Source organism: Sminthopsis crassicaudata, chromosome 3, assembly GCF_048593235.1.
Source record: "Sminthopsis crassicaudata isolate SCR6 chromosome 3, ASM4859323v1, whole genome shotgun sequence".
Lineage (NCBI taxonomy): Eukaryota > Metazoa > Chordata > Mammalia > Dasyuromorphia > Dasyuridae > Sminthopsis > Sminthopsis crassicaudata.
This window is the reverse complement of record NC_133619.1, coordinates 74,951,605-74,958,111: the sequence shown is the minus strand read 5'-3', so window position 1 is coordinate 74,958,111 and position 6,507 is coordinate 74,951,605. Positions and strand designations below refer to the sequence as shown.

General features: G+C 39.8%; 1 protein-coding gene across 1 annotated transcript in view; it reads left to right on the top strand.

Annotated features, from left to right (window-relative positions):
* The first annotated feature begins 4,505 nt into the window (after positions 1–4,505).
* The window catches only part of PIKFYVE (phosphoinositide kinase, FYVE-type zinc finger containing), a 106,574-nt gene continuing 104,572 nt past the window's right edge, over positions 4,506–6,507 (top strand). Inside the window, exon 1 of the mRNA XM_074298874.1 lies at positions 4,506–4,698. The gene's annotated coding sequence lies outside the window, so the exon portion shown is untranslated. The remainder of the gene's footprint in view (positions 4,699–6,507) is intronic.

Sequence of the window (6,507 nt, the reverse complement as noted above, 5' to 3'; positions counted from 1 at the left end):
CCCCCACACCCGCCCAGCTCAGCCCACCTCCCGAGTCCCCGCCCCTCCACCCAATCCGGCTTCCCAGTCCGGGGGTGTGGCGCAGCCAGTGCCTGACCTACAGTCTGGAAGAGCGGGGGGCGGGAACCTGGGAGGAGAAAGGGGAGGAAGATCTACCCACCCGCCTGCAGGGGCTAGTCCTGTGTAATCGGACCACCGGAGCTTTCACCGAGAAACCAATGAACACTGACTGCTAAACCAGGGGCGAGTCCGGCCTCTAGATCCCAGGATTTCGGGGTACTAGGGACCTTAGAGAGCCTCATTTCACTAAAAGGGAGCCTAGGCAAGTCAGGTCTAACCAATCAACATTAATGAGTGCGTAAAATATGTCAGGCACTGTGCTAAACGCTGGGGATAGATACAGCAAAAGGCAAAAATGCAAGTCCTTTCCCTTAAGGAGTCCACAATTCGAAGTTTCTTTACTTACCTCTCCTACATAAATATAGCCTTTTTCTGATCTTCCATCTCTAGTTCCCCTTCTCCCATATCTGTATTCATTTCTATAAGCTTTTAAGTGTATTACAGAATGTAAGGTCCTTGGGGGAGGAGGAAGGATGATTTCATGGAGTTTCAAAAGCTAGATTGTAACCAGGTTTGTATTGGAGTCAATTCCTATGGACTAGTGAGAGCTATTGCTAAAATTTTAGTGTGAGTATTTACATCTCTGAAATCAGCAAATGCTAATTGACTTGATTTATTATTTTGTTGATTGTCCAGACTTTAAAAAGCTTAGGGAAAATATTAATGCAAAACCTTTTTTTCTTTTCTTTTCTTTTCTTTTCTTTCTTTTTTTTTTTTTTTTTTTTTTTTTTTTTTTTTTGAGAGAAAGCTGGTTCTAATTTATAGTATTAGAAAATTGCCAGGAAGATTGAGAAGTTAAGTGAACCTGCAGCCTCACCATACTGCTTTTCAATAATTAGGGTAGGGTATATAGTAAATGTAGTCTAGTTGTCTGTCTTTTACACACACACACTCGTCAGCTTTTTCTTTCGGTGTGTATAACGGAAGGGGTAGCTGCTTGTTTTGATTGATATATATATTTGGTATCCCAAAAGTCTAGTGTAATTTTAAGCTACTAAAGCTTTTAAGACATCTTGTGTATATGTGTGTGTGTATACATACATATATATAATATGTATGCATTACATAGAAATGAAATGCATAAATATGTGTATATGTTGTATAATATATATGAATATATATCTAGGTAACATAATATATGAAAAGAGTTCTGGACCTGGAGTAAGGGAGTTCACACCCACTTTAGAAATTTACTAGCACTTTGACTGTGAGCAAGTCACTTAAGTCTGTTTACTTCATATTCCTTATCTGAGTTTCATATTCCATATTCTGAGTCTGAGAAGGAAATGGCTAACCACTCTATTGTCTCTGCTAAGAAAACCCCAAATGGGGTCCCAGAGAGTTTGAAACATCTCAGAGGGCAGCTGGGTGCGACAGTAGATAGATTGCCAGGCTTGGAGTCAAGAAGGGTTATCTTTTAGAGTTCAAATCTGGCTTCAGACACTAGCTATGTGACCCCCCCAGGCAACTCACTTAACTCTCTCAGTTTCCTCATCTGTAAAATGAACTGGAGAAGGAAATGGCAAACCACTTCAGTATCTTTGTGAAGAAAACCCCAAATGGGGTTACAGAGTTGGGCTAGACTTAAAATGACTAAATAAGAACAAAAAAATTTATAAAACTCTTTTCAGGCCTTAAAACACTATATAGAGGGCAGCTAGGTGGCGCAGTGGATAGAATAACAGCCTTGACTTCAGGAGGACCCGAGTTCAAATGTGATCTCAGACACGTAACACTTCCTGACTGTGTGATCCTGGGCAAGTGACCTAACCCCAGCCTCAAAAACAAAAACACTATATAAATGTTATATTTTATATTTATATGCTATTTATTATGAACCATATATATGAACATATTTAATATAAACACATACATGTGTTTTTATATGTATATATCTATACAAACATATCTACATCTATATATGTACACACATACAAATACACCAAAAGGGTAAATTTATAAGAATACACTTAAGGGGCCTCTTGGCTCAACTAGGTGTAAAATATTCAATAGTATAATAGAATTCCCGTAGGAAACAATTCCCATTACTTAAAAATCTCTATTTTTATGACCATTATACTATGTAAATTTTGAATCATGTTTTAGATGCATTTATATTTTAAAAGTATATAGCACACATATACACACATGTAAGTGTATAATGTATATATACACATCTACATATATACTAATCATATACATGTGTGTGGAATAGAGATAAGGTGAAGAACTTACAGGAATGTATGAATTTTTTTTTGTATTTTATTTTCATTATTTCTGTGTTTCCCCTATGACATGTATAATATGTGCAGGCCCATATTTACTTGAGCTTTGGCCAGCTATAAAGATATTTATTTATTTATTTAACCTGAGTTGATGACATTTATCAGTATTTGACATTTATCAATATTTAGTCTATTTGCTTGACCACTATCTGCTTGATTAAGTCTGAAGGCCTGATTTTCTGTTTCCTAGAAATCAGGAGATTTCAGGGAAAAAGAAACCTTCCATTTCAATCTCTCCAAATAGCAACAACCAAATACATGCCTCTCTCTCCCCTTCTCAATGCTCTCTTACTTGTGATGTAATCTCTTGTATAAAAACTATATATCTTTATTACTTCTTTAGCCCTCCTACCACAAACTTTCTCTTTCTTATCTCGTGGTGGAATGGCTCATCCTGGGGAGGTTTTCAATAAACAACTTTTCTGCTTTTTTTTAGTGAATGATCTCTGAGTAGTCATTTTGGGTAAGGGTCTTCTACATCCCTCACACATGCATAAGTGAACTTGGTGCAGTGGCATGCTGGCAAAAACAACAAAAAGCCACAAATGAACAAAACTAAAATAAGCACAAACTGGGAGATAATAATTAGAAAAGAAAGAGATGGCTTGGAAACCCCCTCCCCATAGAAATGATAACTAAAACTAAAATATGAGTCTCTGAAAAGACTAATAACATTTATAAATCCTTAGATAATCTTATTAGAAAGGGTAGAAAAATCACATCAATAAATCAGCTGTAATGCCGGAAAAACTGAGGCAAGATAGAGATTAGAGAGATTTTTAATATTTTAATTGGAGAGTTTAATTTACTGGACAGGACTCTCATCTCAAAGTATCCACTAATGAATGGGGGAACGATAAACATTTTTATAGCTCTTCATGTTGAGGGCGGTAGCCCCTTGGTATTCTTTGTTTGATCTACAACTTCCTTTGGGACTTGGACCTTTGATACAAGATCTGATCAAACTAGTTTGGGCTTGTACCCAGCCCCCCACTGGATCTGAGCTGGCTTGGATAAAGCCCGCCAAAAATCTGGCCTTCAAGGAATTAACCTGAGCTCCGCCCATTACTTCTTCAAGCAGATAAAAAGAGCAAAGCTAGTCTCATCTTGGGTCAGAGATTTGAAAGATGCCAGCCAAGATGCTTGCATCAGAGATTCACTGTCCCCGCCGCTTTTGGCGTTTATCTTCCTCTATCTAATGCCTTTTACTAACTAGACCTTAACCTTGCTTCCAAACCCTGCAATAAACATCTTTACCTATCTAGGTTTTCGGGCCTGTAAATTAATTTACCGGGGACTTTTGCCGCCACTAGACCTGATTTAACTTTGTATCCTTGCGCCGAATCCTAAGGGGGTTGCAGGGGAGTTCCATGTGACTCCCTGTACCCCGAATCCTGCCACTAGACCTCACTTAATCCTATTGAGGTATATACCTCATTATTAGGTATTTATCTCATGATTTGGTTCAAGTTACCTCATCATTTTGAGGTTCCCTTATTACCTCATCATTTTGGTTCTCTGACCGGGAACCTCAAAAACTAGACATAATTTGGGTACTGAACGGAACTCTGGAAAAGGTAAAAAGAATTTTTCTTTTCCTATGTTGCAGTAGACATCTAAGCCCTTTAGGCCTGGATCGTTGTTAGAGCTCTATGCTCGGGCACAATTCTTTAGGAATTGCTGGGATTGAGGAAAGCTCTCCTTTTGTCTCACTCTCTAGTCTCTTGAGATAAGGGAGAGGCTGCAAAAAGTTGGGAAACTAAAAGTTTTTTTACCTGTCCACATTTTAGACACACCTCTGACTTTAAAATTCTTCCTTTGCAGATACTGGGTTTGGAGACTGCAGCTGAGACAAAAGACCTTCTTTTGCATCTCAAGGCATTTCTAATCCTTTTTCTCTTTCGCCAGAAAGCTGGCCCTTAGGCCAGGCCTCTGACTCCAGAGAAATCATCTTTTTTTTCTCCCTACCCCGACTGCATGGCCGGTCTGAGGACCCCACCCCTCTGGGGAATCCTAGATCGCCACTCCCTTGATCTGCTCTGGGGAGAATCGGTGCTTGAGCCCTTCTAGAACCCAACGGCAATGGTCAGGCTAGCCATGAGGAGAATGGTTACTGAATTGGGTTGTGCATGGAGTATGTCTCTGCCCAGGATGCTGCCTCCCTCCTGGAAAGGGGCAAGTGGTCTCCCCTTCTGGTCTTTCTCTCCCAGCAAGATCTGGAGGGCAAGGACGAGCTGCCCCTCTCTCAAGTTCCAGCGTGAAATCAGCAGAGATTCGGGACGCACAGCACCGGGTAAGATGGCTTTCTCCCCCACCCTTGCTCCCCTATGGAGTGGGGATTACAGAACTCAAGGCCTTTTTCAGACCTCTCCCTTATGGCTTAGCAACCTGCCTTTTAAATGCTCCCATCCTGTCCCCTTCTTGGGGTACAGTGGGGAGAATGGGGACTCAATCTTTTCAAGATCTCTAACTTTTAAAATGGTACTTTGTCTCCAGCTCCTGGAGAGATAAATAACCTATCTCTTGGAACTCAGCTATTGGCATTGTATTCTCATGCTAACAATCTAATCCAGTCCTGGCCAGACGGGAAGAGAGAAATGTTAGCTGGGAATAAAATTCCAAATCAAGGCAAATTGAACCCGTAGGAAAGAAGTTTGTCTTTCTGTTGTCTTTTTCTCAAGCTCTCTCTAGATTTGTTCTCTGTTCTATACCTGGCCCCTGCTACCTCAGGAGTCCAGGGCCTATAGAGATTACGAATACTAGAGTTGGGGAGGAGCAATAGAGAACACCTTTCGCAACCCTGCTCTATTCAGTGGCCCTCTCACGAGGTTTTCATTGAAGCAAGCCCAACATAGCACCTTTCTATGGCAGGGTGCAATTCAAAAAACCCGGGACATAGTGGCTTTGAATTGTGGGAGCTTGGAGCTCTGAGGATCGTTTGACTTTGGGACACTGAAGTGCAAATGAATTCCTATTTTGGACAAATAGTTCTCCTGTAATAGGGGAATATTTGTGGAGTCTGACAGAGACGTCTGATCAGATGGAGCTATATATAGAAAGGGAACATTCTCTGGCTTGTGTTAAAAGATAGGTAAGCTTCCTTCCTCCATGCCTAGAGAGTCTCTTTGAAGATGCAGAGACATAGTGGGTTTGAGAAAAGTGCCTCAAGTTTCAACACCTGAACTCTGAATAGATTAGCTGAATTCCTAATTCTCTACACCCAACTCTCGGGCAAGTCCATTTTTAAAAGTGTTTCTTTTCTCTCTCAAACTTTGGGACTGATTTTTTATTTGCTAATCCATCCCTGCTAGAAATGTGTGAGTTTTGTGGAGTTTGAATCTTAAAAGTTTTGAAGGACAAAAGAAAGAGGAATGCAAGTTTGCATTAAGGAATGAGAAGGTTTCGGAAAGGTATTTGTGAATGGGAAGGAAGAGGTGGGGGAGGGAGGAATTTGTCTTTATCTTCAAAGGCAAAGATTCTACCCCCCACCCCCATCCCCTTGCTTTTGCTATTCTAGCCATGGTACCTCTAGGAATTAATCTGATAAAGGAAAACTAGGAGCTCAATTCTCTCTGATTAAAACATCCAAATAATCATCACACCCTCTCACATTCTCTGTGGGATATGGGAGGAAATGGGAGTTTTTAAGAACTAGGATTAAGAAATTGGTTAGTTACTTGTGATTTTAAATTTTAACCTGTTGTACTAATTTGTAGGTGAATGGAACTTGGCAATTTTGAACTGACAGGAAATTTTTTTCCCTTTAAGCAGTCTTTAGAGCCTGCTAGAGTAAAGACCCTTATCTGATCGAAACTCAAAGAGCAGAAAAAAACATTTGATTATGGGAAATAAAATTTGGCTATTGTCTTTGCATACTAGATTGTTTATTCTGAGTATAAGATCTTGGAATTTGTTTGAATATTGATGCATTTACTGCTAAAAGAAAGATTTGCTAATTGCAGTTAGGCAAACCCTCAAAGGAAAAAAATTGTTTGGTTTGATTCAGTTTATATGCTATACAGTGTGAATTGTACAGGTTTTGAAGGAAAAGGATTGAGCAATTAAAGATTTGCAAGGTATTAGAAGGTATGTTACAAGAAGA